This window comes from Cryptomeria japonica, chromosome 1 (assembly GCF_030272615.1).
Source record: "Cryptomeria japonica chromosome 1, Sugi_1.0, whole genome shotgun sequence".
In the NCBI taxonomy this organism is placed as follows: Eukaryota; Viridiplantae; Streptophyta; class Pinopsida; order Cupressales; family Cupressaceae; genus Cryptomeria; species Cryptomeria japonica.
The window spans coordinates 300,141,329-300,153,851 of record NC_081405.1 but is presented as its reverse complement, the minus strand read 5'-3'; the positions used below and the strand labels follow the sequence as shown (position 1 = coordinate 300,153,851).

The window sequence follows — 12,523 nt, the reverse complement described above, 5'->3', positions numbered from 1 at the left end:
TGTGTCGATGATAACTAAACCATTTAAGAAATCAATAAGGAATGTCATGCTTCAACTGCTGATTTCCTAATGCTTCATTTTAATGTGTATTTATATCACTTCTGCACAATCAAAATAGTTCGGCTCAATTAATGTTTGTAACGACACATTTATTAACTAACCAGTCGACAACAGGAATTGCAGTTGCCTTTAAATTCAGAATTCGTTTCTCAGAGAAAAAACACTATGATGAAAAGAACAATCAACCGTAGCAGAGAAACTTCAACATGTAAAGCAGGAATTTGTCGAAAAATAAAAAGAGCAAGCCATAAATAAAATCAGGCACTAAATATATTTTCAATACTCTTAAAAATTCAAAGGCACTAAATATATTTTTGATATTCTTAAAAATTCAAAGGCACTAAATATAATTTTGATATTATTAAAAATTCAAAGGCACTAAATATATTTTAGATAACCTTGAAAATTGTAGCAATGTATATTACAATAGAAATTATTTACAAAATTCAAGGTAAAGAAAGCCCCTCCAAATGTCCTACCTGTAACTGTATAGAGCAATATCGATGCCAAAAATTATATTTTCAGAGAAGATTTTTTTGAAGAAGTTGTGTAATAATGTAAAAGGCATTGTTGATTATTTGTGCTCTTTTTTCACATAAGGATGAAGATTGATTCATTTGTATACAAAGAAATTCATCTTGAGACAGACAAAAGAGCACTGACACCATGCTGAAGACAAGGGTTCTTCTCAAAATTTCTTCTTAAGCTACATTGCACAACTATATTACAAGGCCTGTCATGCGAAATAAACTCTTACACAGTACAAATAGATATATTTAACACTTAAGCCCACAAAAACCTGGGGCGAAAACAAAATGGCCCTGATCGAGTCCCCTTGTTTAAGAGAATCTATAATAGAAATATACATACAACATCTCCTATATACAAAGAGGATGCTTTACCTCCTATGGATGGCTATGCTATTTCAACTTCAAATTTTAAGACCACAGCTGCCTGTTACAATTCATCAGCATCCATGGCTTCTCCAGTGAAATTCCTTGCCCAATAATTACCATGACAATCCTTGTCGTTCTTAAATCTCTTGCTTATTCCAGCCTTTCCTTGGGCATTTATGGACACAGACCATGATCTACTTACACACTCTGCTGAGGACTAATATAATAATACCTTCCCAGCGTCCTGTCCACAGTACGAGGGGTTACCAAAACCAGACATTGATCTTTTCACTGTCGATCTGCGCACAGAAACACTCTGCCTTGCAGAAGCAGACTCCGTCGGGCCAACTCCGCCTTCCTATTTACAACACTAGTCACGACAACCAATGACGAGATCTAGGGTTTCCTTCCGTCTTCTCCATCTAAAAATTCTGCAACACCAAACAAAATCAAACAAAGAGAAAACCCCAATTCCCTCACCTTGACTCTAAACCTAAGCATTAGAAAATGAAAATGGAATTCAATAGCGATAGAATTCAAAACAAATATGTTTGAAATTATGTTTGGGTGGGAGCGGGAGAGGAGTTTTAAAATTGAAATTCAAATTTTTGGACACACGTGACTGGGAGAGTGGCCGACAAATGTTAGCCATGTGCAAATGCTTTCCGTCAACTGCAAACAACAACATGCCTCCATGTCATAAGCTTGATGGTGGGTCCTAAAACGTGTTGTATGGGGCCATATGGCATGAAAGGGCATGCAATTTTGGGGAGCCTCATCATGGCATGGCATGCCGTTTGGATCCAGAATAGCTACAACCCTTTCTTACCTCTAAATGTGCCCTATGCATGCAGTGTTTCGGGTTTTCACTGGCGTTTTTAGAGCAGTCAATGTGCAGGTCCCTCGAAACAAAAGTGCAATTTTGCTATTAAAGTGATTTTTCTCATAATTATCTCTATTTTATGATTGGCTGCATGGATTTTTGTCGGTGATATTTTCTTTTTTACTTGATGAAAATCATTTAACATTTGGAGGGGCACATTTCCCTATTTCGCACGCTGTCTCTTACCCCATGTCCCCATGCGGCTGCTTATGAGCATTTTTTGCTTAAATTTAAGCAGGTATCTGCTTAAATTTAAGCAGGTAGAGTGTTCCCATGTAAAATTCTAAATAAGAGAGAAAGATAAATTGGAATCTTTCGCTATTTTAGTGGAGCAACAGCTGCTTAAAAAATGAAAATAAGCTTTGAAAAAAAGGGGGGCTAGAAATAAACACTGACTGCTTATTGAATAAAAAGACACATGGGTTCACCATATTTTTTAAGATTGCATAAAAATAAGCAGTCATTTTGACCATCTGCTAGCCAAAATAAGCTAAGCAGTACCATGAGGACATGCCTTTACCTTACCTTTAAACGTGTCCTACATATTTTCTTTTTTATTTGATGAAAATCATTTAACATTTGGAGGGGCACATTTCCTTATTTCGCTAGCTGTTTCTCGCCTGTAAATGTGTCCTATGCATGCAGTGTTTCGGGTTTTCGCTGGCGTTTTCCAGGGCAGTCAATGTGCAGGTCCCTCGAAACAAAATTGCTTGTGTCCTATATTCTTAATTCTGGTTCTATCGAAGACTGTTTCTACACAGGAGTTTTCCATGCTCAGGAAGAGAAAGGCGGACCTTGTTGCAGAAAATCTGGGGAACAACAGATGAAGCCGGTTCTAGCTGCAGGTATCATGGGCCTGGGTTTGGTTTTTATCTTGAACGATTCCATTCTGTCTGAAATTTTCCCTTTCATATGCCACTCTTCGTAACATTTTGATTTTATTTTGAGATAAAAATGCATAGATACGGCCACACAATAGAAGAGATTGTTCCTTAAATATTACTGCTTCTTACTTAAATTATTTAAGCCTTGACCATTCTAGTCTCTTCGACTGTAATGCTCAAATTATTGAAATAGTTGTTCTCTAAAAGCCCCCTTATCGGTTAGATCATCACTGCAGTATAAGTATTAATAAACTCAAACCCTTGGCAAGCGATATTCAAAGTAGTTATCGTAGTTGATAACAGTGCCTGCAAATGGATGCCTAATTAACAAAATGATTAATGAGCAGGGACATAACGCAGAGAAGGTGAAATATATGGCAATACAAACCCCTGTAACGAGATGTACTTTCTTGTGCCCAACTAATAGAAAGCTATATAATAACAAGATTCCCCAAAAATCGCTTCTTATAGATGAAAGCCAAAGCATGAGTTTGGGCTAGAGGGCAAAAACCAAATGTTTAATTTGAATGTCCACCGAAATAAAGCACAGGGCAGAACATTCAACAACCGAGCAGATCCACTGGACTGTAAATCAAGCATAGGCGCAGTCAGCTTACGAACTAACCTCTCACCCACCCCCGCTGTTTTGTTGCCCATAGAATTGTAGGCGTTACTTGTTTTGCCGCTGCTGATAACTAGTTTTATGTCGGCAAGCCCTGATATCCATTCCCCTGCTATCCTAAGGGCATTAGCCGGCTAGCCTTTTTAACTGCAAGATAAATGAAGTCATCAACAGGTTTACAGTTTATGATAAAAATTCACGAGATTTTCGCATGCTGAGATTTATGGAAAGAAAGCAACATAAAGCTTTCCAACAGGAGTTTGCCATGAAGTTAAAGGATAATCACACTCATGATACAATAACCTTTTACAGAAACAAAAAACATTTCCCTTATTTGCTTGTCTACCATAAAGTTTCTGTTTTCCCCTGTTACAGGAAATATGCATTACTAGACTGTCTAAACACAAACAAGTAACTCTTATTTGATACCATAATTGTTTAATGAAACCAAGTCCATTCATATAAAGCCATTCCATATAACATAACTAATCCGTTTTAGAGATGCACACTAAAGGAAGAGCCGCTACTTTGGGTTTTTTATAAGGACAATCTGATTCTGTAACCCCAAATATGCTCACCAACTTATCACACAATTTATTTATAAACTGATCGTTTGTAGTTCAGAAGCTTTTAAACATGCTATCAGAACAAAGACAAGCTTTGAGCTGAATCTTTGTTATCATATGATGTCCAAAATGACAGAGCCTCTATTAGAGATTGTGGTAGAATATACTGAACCAAATCAATTGTTCAGATGATAAAACATGCGGTAGTATGCTTGTTCACAGAAGCAAAACAGGAAATGTGACACGATCAGTAAAAGTAAAAATGGCAGTTTCCTTGCAGATGCTATGCTGGAAAGATCTTCTTTACATGTCTGGAGTGATATGTTACTCTATTTATAAGCGTAGATCTTGAGACTCCTGCACTTTTCCTGCATTCTAATTGGCACGGTCCCTAATGACTTGTTTTTATCTGAAGTCATTGTCTCAAGCAATTTGTTATTGGCATCATCACACATTCTCGATTTGTTATTCAACTTATCTATTTCTTTTCACCTCATCACTTTTGTTCGCTTCTGTGTCATCTTTTGCATTTACTGTAGAGTATGATCAGCTTAGTTGTTCAAGCTTGTCGATTTCGATTACTCAATCTAGACAGCACTTATATCCAGATCAGACTGATATAAGAAGCTATTTAGTTGTAGATGATTATCAATTTCCTTCTTCAATTCAGCAACTGCTTATATATAGACAAATGTAGAGTATGATGAGCTACTTGTTCAAGCTTGCTGATTTTGATTATTCAACCTAGGGTGCAGCTGCTTAGTTGTTGAAGGTTGTCAATTTCTTTCTTCAATTTGGCAATTGCTTATATATAGACCAGCCTGATGTAAGTAGTTGTGAGATTCAGTCCAATATGCCATGTACTTGAGCTGCCCAAGAAATTGCACTTGACAACAAATTTTGGAACAGGCTTAATTGAGCACCATTCTTGAATCTTGTATGGGTTGTGTAGTGGCCAAGCTATGGCTTTCAGATCACTTGGTTTTTAGCTAAACAGTTACTAATGTGCAACTTGTAATTATTATTAGTAGAAAAACTTTTGTGTTGTAGAGTATGATGAGCTTAGGCATTGACAATGCAATTTTGCTTTTGCTTTTCAGGGTGCCCATTGCGTGTGGCATTTTCCCAGCTTTTGCATGCTTGATACTCAAGGTGAGTAATGAATAGTTAAATTTATGAGATTTCTCCATTTAAGACATCTGAAAAGAGTCACATGCATTTACAATACACCCTTGTCATTTCTATGTTAGTGCTAATTAAATAAAGTTCATATTCGCTATCTTTTCCATTTAAATTTCCCATTTATAAGACAATACATACTTAAATCACGTTGAATACAAGATTTCTGAACTAGTTATTAATTAATTCAGCATAGGCTTACTTGCACTCTTCCAAAGACACAATGTGTCACAAAACTCACATATAGTAGAAACATACCAATCCCATGACTTTTGCAATGTACGGTATGATGAGCTTAGCTATGGACAATGCAGTGGTTCTTTTTGCTTGCAAGGTTTTGTTGTGACGTATTCACACATCGCCCCATTGCAAATGGGGACCCCTACTTTTTTGCTTTTTGGGGTTTGTTTCTAGGTCTTTTAGGGTTTTGTCTATTAGCCTTTGCATGTTGAGTGTTGCCAGAGGGACCACTAATCGCCCCATTGCAAATGGGGACCCCTACTTTTTTGCTTTCTGGGGTTTGTTTCTAGGTCTTTTAGGGTTTTGTCTATTAGCCTTTGCATGCTGAGTGTTGCCAGAGGGACCACTAAGAGAGAAGGCTTTGTTTTAGCTAAAGGTGAGTCAGTGGATGCTCCGGGTGAGGGTCATCTTTGAAATTCTTCCTTAGGACAAAGTTTTGCTCTTGTTGCTAATTGTGTCTTGTTTGAGTTTCAGGAGGTCAATGAAGCTTGGTGAGTGAATATCATCTTTGAAGATTTGAGTAAGGTCAAATTGGTGATTGATGAAGTCTGGAATGTCATCCTGATCTTCAAATGTCCTGAAATTTGGCTAAGTCTGGAATGTCATCCTGATCTTGATATTTGACTAAGTCTGGAATGTCATCCTGATCTTGATATTTGACTAAGTCTGGAAAATTGAAGAATCCTCCAAAAACTAGATTTTGCATTATAACTCCTGGAGGTCCGAAACCACTTTCAAACATCCTGATAGTATATATGGAATATAATATAAGTGACATACTTAAATGTTATATTCCATATATGAATCCTGACGGAGAGACCAAAATGTCAAATTTCGCTCCTGACCCTTCCAAAGGGTCCAAAGCGAATTTCAATTTCGCTCCTGACCCTTCCAAAGGGTCCATAGCGAAATTCTCCATAAGACATTCTACTTTGACCCAGACTTAGAACTAACTCATTTCGAGGCATTATTGAGGGCAAAACACTTGTTTGGATGAAGAAATGTGAGAATTGAAGTCAAGAATTTGCCCTAAAATGCAAATTTCGCTCCTGACCCTTCCAAAGGGTCCAAAGCGAAATTCCAAGAAGACACCCATTTCTTCCTTGTTTGGACCAAGATCTTAGTCCCTTGTGCGTATTCAGAAGTAAATCAACATGTTTTTGCCTTAGGAAGTGAATGAGGGCGAAGGGAATGAAGAATCAAGCCTAAATCTTGAATTTCGCTCTTGACCCTTCCAAAGGGTCCAGAGCGAAATTCTTGCAAACACCTATTTTTCCCTTGGAGGAGGTCAAATCCTTGGTTTTTATGGCGTGGATGGAAGTGAGATGATGTGTCCTTGCCTTTTGAGGTGGATTGGGGTTGAAAAAATGAAGAAATGTGCTCAAAACTAGAATTTCGCTCCTGACCCTTCCAAAGGGTCCAGAGCGAAATTCTTAAAATCCACCTTTTCTTTCATTTTTGTGTCAAGCTAAGTGTGGATCAAGGTAGATTGAGCTTGGAAGGACCCCTAGGCATGCCTTGGAATGGATTGTGGCCACCAATGATGGAGATTTTAGGCTAGGACATGAATTTCGCTCCTAACCCTTCCAAAGGCTCCAGAGCGAAATCCTAGATAGGTCCTGTCCCTGGCCATGATTTTTAGCGAAATTCTCTTTTCTAGCCATTTTGAGGGTCAAGCAACTGTTGCATGTATGAGAGAGGGATCCAAAGATGAGAGTTCAAGTATAGAGAGTGAAAAGGATAGACCTTGGTGAAGGAAAACAAGCAAGTCAAGAATTTCGCTCCTGACCCTTCCAAAGGGTCCAGAGCAAAATTCTCAATTTCACCTAATTTGCTCATGATGAAGGTCAAGAGATGGATTCCCAGGCCTTGGTGGAGAGAAGACTAGTGTATGCTTGCCTTGGAAGGCATTTTGGAGTAGAGAAATGATAGAATTTGTCCTAGAATGTGAATTTCACTCTTGACCCTTCCAAAGGGTCCAGAGTGAAATTCTTAAAACCTCTATTTTGCTCCAATTTCGCATCAATCCTAGTGTTGATTGAGATTAAGGGCATCCTTAGGCATGCATTTGAGCAAGTATGGTCACAAAGTGAGAAGAATTTAGGCCAGGAATGCAAATTTCGCTCTTGACCCTTCTAAAGGGTCTTGAGCGAAATTCTAATTGGGCCTGTCCTTGGGGAGAGTCTTGAGCAAACTTCATTTTGATGTCTTCTTGTTGATGATTTAAGGTAGAAAATGCTATGAATTCATTATGTGTCCTTAATCACCTTTTGGTTGGTTTTGCAGATGGAAGAAGACCAGGCAGCGCAAGGACGACCTCTTCCAGTCCATCATCATCAAGGACGTTCCACATGCAAAAAGGGAGGACTCAAGGTGCTTTGAAGCATTGGAAGACTAGGGGTGTTCAAGGAGTTCAAGTTAGACTCAATACCTCATTCTACCACAAGATGACAAAGAAAGGCTTTGCTAGCACTTCAGGGCGAGATATGCTACTGGAGAAGGAAGACTTGACAATAAGGAAGCCTCATCAAGCAAAGGAAGTACATCATTCATCACGTTAGACAAGTCGGCATCCCAATCATCATTCCTCCGATCAGATTGGTCCACCTCAGCACGATCAGATTCAATGCACCTAATTTATCGGAGGCAGCACAAACTTCGGTGTACCTACCCCTGCTTCCTATTGGTCCTCACTCTTGGAATGTAATTTTCTCATTGGCTAGAGGAAGTTTGTTGTAACAAACCCTAATTAGGGTTTCTATCTTGTAATCCTAGCCATTGATTCTATAAGACAATTAGAGTCGTCTGTTTGTAAAGGGTTCTCTATATAAAGCCCTAGCTTCTCATTTGTAAAGGTTAATAGTTAATAGTTAGCTAATAGTGAATAGTCAGAGAGTAGGAAACAGTTAGAGTAGAGTAGAAAGAGAAGGCAAAGATTGTTGCCAAGATGTTGTTGCAAAAGACATGTAAACTTCATTGAAGGAGTGGTGAATTCTATGTGTCGATTCTACAATTTGCATTGTCTCTATACTTCTCAAATTTAATTTCATGTTACTAGATGAATGGAAGAAATTTGTATGATCAATGGTGAAATTTGTGTATCCATACTACTAGCAGTTTGTTGATTGCAGACTTGCCTTGCGTAGTCGATTGGAATCATTCAGCTTAAGCTTAACTTCAATTATCGCTTCTTCATTGATATGCATCAACCTAACGGTGTCTATGCTTGTAGCGGTAATTTGAACATCATAAGGCTTTCCTTAGAAGATCGCACTAACCTTGTGGAGATGATCCTAGCATGTCAAAGCAAGACCTAGTTAAAGTTTCATCAAAGGTCATCCATTGCTCTTACATTCTTAGTGCTAGAATTAGATCCTTCTCCAACCCTTATCCTTTTCCCTTTAAAAAAAATCAAGGATTAGTATAGACCCACGTTCCAGTGATATCCATAGCAAATCAGACACTTAGGTCATCGAATGTAAGTCCCCTTGTGATTCCAGCAAAATCACATCATACCACAAGAGCTTATCCACACGTAGAGAACCTACAATCAGAATCTTGGAGCTACTATGATTGATCCTTTTGCGAGATCTTCAGCATTCGGGGAAGCTTTATTCAAGAGAGGATAAGGTACCTTTAGGTATTTTATTCTGTGTTTGGTCTTGTACAAAAGACACATCAACAGGTTTCCATTGCGTGTGACATTTTAGTGCTAATTAGATTTAGTTCCAATTTGCTTTCTTCTCTATTTCCATTTCTCATTTTGTAAGTTAGTACATACTTAAATCACTTCCACTACAAGATTTCTAGACTAGTCAACTGATTTTGCAATATGCAATGAATAGTTAAATTTATGAGATTTCTCCATTTAAGACATCTGAAAAGAGTAACATGCATTTACAATACACCCTTGTCATTTCTATATTAGTGCTAATTAAATAAAGTTCATATTCGCTATCTTTTCCATTTAAATTTCCCTTTTATAAGTCAATACATACTTAAATCACGTTGACTACAAGATTTCTGAACTAGTTATTAATTAATTCAGCATAGGCTTACTTGCACTCTTCCAAAGACACAATGTGTCACAAAACTCACATATAGTAGAAACATACCAATCCCATGACTTTTGCAATGTACGGTATAATGAGCTTAGCTATGGACAATGCAATGCTTCTTTTTGCTTGCAAGGTTTCCATTGCGTGTGGCATTTTAGTGCTAATTAGATTCAGTTCCAATTTGCTTTCTTCTCTATTTCCATTTCTCATTTTGTAAGTTGGTACATACTTAAATCACTTCCACTACAAGATTTCTAGACTAGTCAACTAATTTTGCAATATGCTTACAAACATGCTTCCAAAGACACAAAATGTGTCACATAACCCAATTGTAGTAGAAACATACAAAACACATGATCAACCACAAAACATATCTATTGATGAAGCTCTAAACAATGCACAATGCTTTCGATTTGAATCATTCAACTACAAAGTAGGTGATTCCTTATTTGATACGGTACATGTTTTGCTTCATTGTCAATATACACCTACTGAACTTCGCAATGGCCTTGTGGACCATTTCTTGCATTGCCTTCACAGTGGCTGTACAACAGCTTTGAGCTCTCTCGAGCATGAATTACACCCAACAATGTTGTACGATTTGCATAACATACATGACATAGACACATATTTGCGAAGAATGAGGCTTTCAACAACAAAGATCAATGCCAACGGTGAAGTTGGACTTTGGGGTGATATATTTTGCATGCAATAGTTAGCGCACTGGCTAAACATGCCCATATGCATTTGGTCTCTGACACGCAAGAAATTGTATTTACATTTCAATAAAGATGGATGTCGTCCTATAATATCAATACTTTTCCATGATACAAATCCAACTATTGGGTACTATGAGCCTATCTTTTCGAGGATAAGCACAAACAATTGTATCCAAAACATGCAACCACAATTGCCAATTACAAATTGCGATTTGGACTATGTTTGGAGCACAAATACACGTGCGTTTGACACACTTGGACTTTGTTGATTTCCTACATTTGCTACTGCATGTGGAGAAAGCATGTTCGCTGCTATGGCTTTCCTAGTTGATGAATGATTCGATGCAATTGCGTTACAATTATTTATGGCTCAATCTTGAGTGAATGCATTGAAAGTACAAAACAAATTTGCCTTGGCATGTTTCCATATGTTTGGCCAACCTACTATAGTAGACAACAATCGTCTTCTACAATTGCAATCACTAATTTCTAAGATTGGAGTGCCATATAAGGAAAGTAGTCTTTAAGGTTCTGAATTTAGCTTATTATGGCTTTCACACACATTCCATGTAACTATATATGTATGGCAAGCAATTCCACAACCCAAAGCCAAGGTATATTGCAATTGTATTGAACCAAAAAAAAACATTAACTTGATTTGCTTTGAACATAGCTCAGGGCATTGTCATTATGAACCACTTAAAGCAAAACAACAGTTAACGAGTGATATGCATAGAAAACAACCTATTTTGGTACAAGTTATGACAAGTGCACCTGCATTTGCATCACCTCCTACGCTTAAAGGTGTTAATTTTAAGCAATCAATTGTTGATTTAAGCAATTAGATTATAATCAGATTGTGAATGAACAGTAACAACAATAAAACACAAGACAAAAGACACCAATACCCTGGGAAAACCTTCCTCTTGGAGGTGAAAAACCCAGCCTCAAATACAATATGTATTATCTCAAATGTAGGCAATTACAAGGCAATACACTTATCTCAGATTGCTGTTCAATATATCAATGAAGCTTGCAGCCCTTGTCAACAGCGGATGGATAGGAGGATCAACAGCAGATGTATAAGGTCAAAATCGCACAATAGAAGTCCTTCTCAAGTTTGCATGAGGGTCTTTGACTAATTCGCCACAATCAACCTTGAAGATTTCACACAATAGGCTTGTATGAGTTTGCTTGAGTGAAGGAGAGATCGCTGCTTGGAGAGCAGATAACATTTGCATGAGATAATGATTGTGTAATGACTTTGTTTGCTGTTATATTTATATCCCATCTTTGGCGCCAACCCTCAAGTTGGCTTGCATCTAATTTATTGATTAATTTCATTTATTGCCTTTCACGTTACAAATTTGGGTCTAGCCCAAAGCTACAATTAAGTGTCCATGTTACAAGTTTGGGTCCAGCCCAAAGTTACAATTGATTGCCTCCACGTTACATGATTGGGTCCAACTCAAGATAATTCAATTTACATAAGAGAATACATTTGTATTTATAATGCAATAATCAGGTATCCAAGCTAGCTATTATTTCAACACTCCCTCTTAGCTAGAGAGGATATCTGCCACTTGTCATGATCCATTCATGACTTTCATCTTTCATTGCCCGCAAGGATGAATGTATAAGTTCCATAGAGTATACTTGCAATAAAACACGTAAATATCATGAACTCATTTCATGATGTCCACCTTGTATTGCGCGCAGAAGATGGATCCACCTTGCATTGCTTGCAGAGGGTGGAAGAGGTCTTACACCTCAGTCTTCTCCCAAAGAAGGATACAATGTCACCTTGCATTGCTCGTAGAGGGTGACTCCACCTTGCATTGCCCACAGAGGGTGGAGGATGCAAACTAAATTGCATCACTGAGATTGAGACTCCCTCTCAATCAATGCCGTGTTCTCCACAATTTGAAGCTTCTCTCTGAAGTACTCACACTTCACTCGAGCTAGAGGCTTGGTGAGAACATCTAAAACCTGTTCATCAGTGCTGATATATTTTAGTTGGATGGCACCTCTTTGTGCCATATCACGAACATAGTGATAATGAGTTTCCACATGTTTTGACCTGTCATGAAACACGAGATTATTAGACATTTTAATAAAACTCTGATTATCACAGTAAATAACAGTGGATTCCCAAGGTTGTCCAAACAACCCAGCAAGAAGCTTGTGAAGCCAAACTGCTTCTCTAGTTGCTACATTTGAAGCAATGTATTCAGCTTGTGCAGTACTCAGTGCAACTGAGGATTGTTTCCTACTGGCCCAAGAGATCATAGTAGAACCCAAGCTGAAGCAGATTCCTGAAGTGCTTTTCTTGTCAATAACACTTCCAGCCCAATCAAAATCAGAGTAGCCTTCCAAATTGATTACTGTGTTGTTTGAATACGTCAGTCCATAGCCA

The 12,523-nt window shown here is 37.9% G+C and overlaps 1 long non-coding RNA gene across 3 annotated transcripts in view; it reads left to right on the top strand.

Annotated features, from left to right (window-relative positions):
• Positions 1-2,430: 2,430 nt before the first annotated feature.
• Positions 2,431-12,523, top strand: part of LOC131049844 (uncharacterized) — a 56,003-nt gene continuing 45,910 nt past the window's right edge. For all 3 annotated transcript variants that reach the window (XR_009371818.1, XR_009106813.2, XR_009106812.2), the window contains exons 1-2: positions 2,431-2,684; positions 5,012-5,063. This is a non-coding gene — a long non-coding RNA (uncharacterized LOC131049844). The remainder of the gene's footprint in view (positions 2,685-5,011; positions 5,064-12,523) is intronic.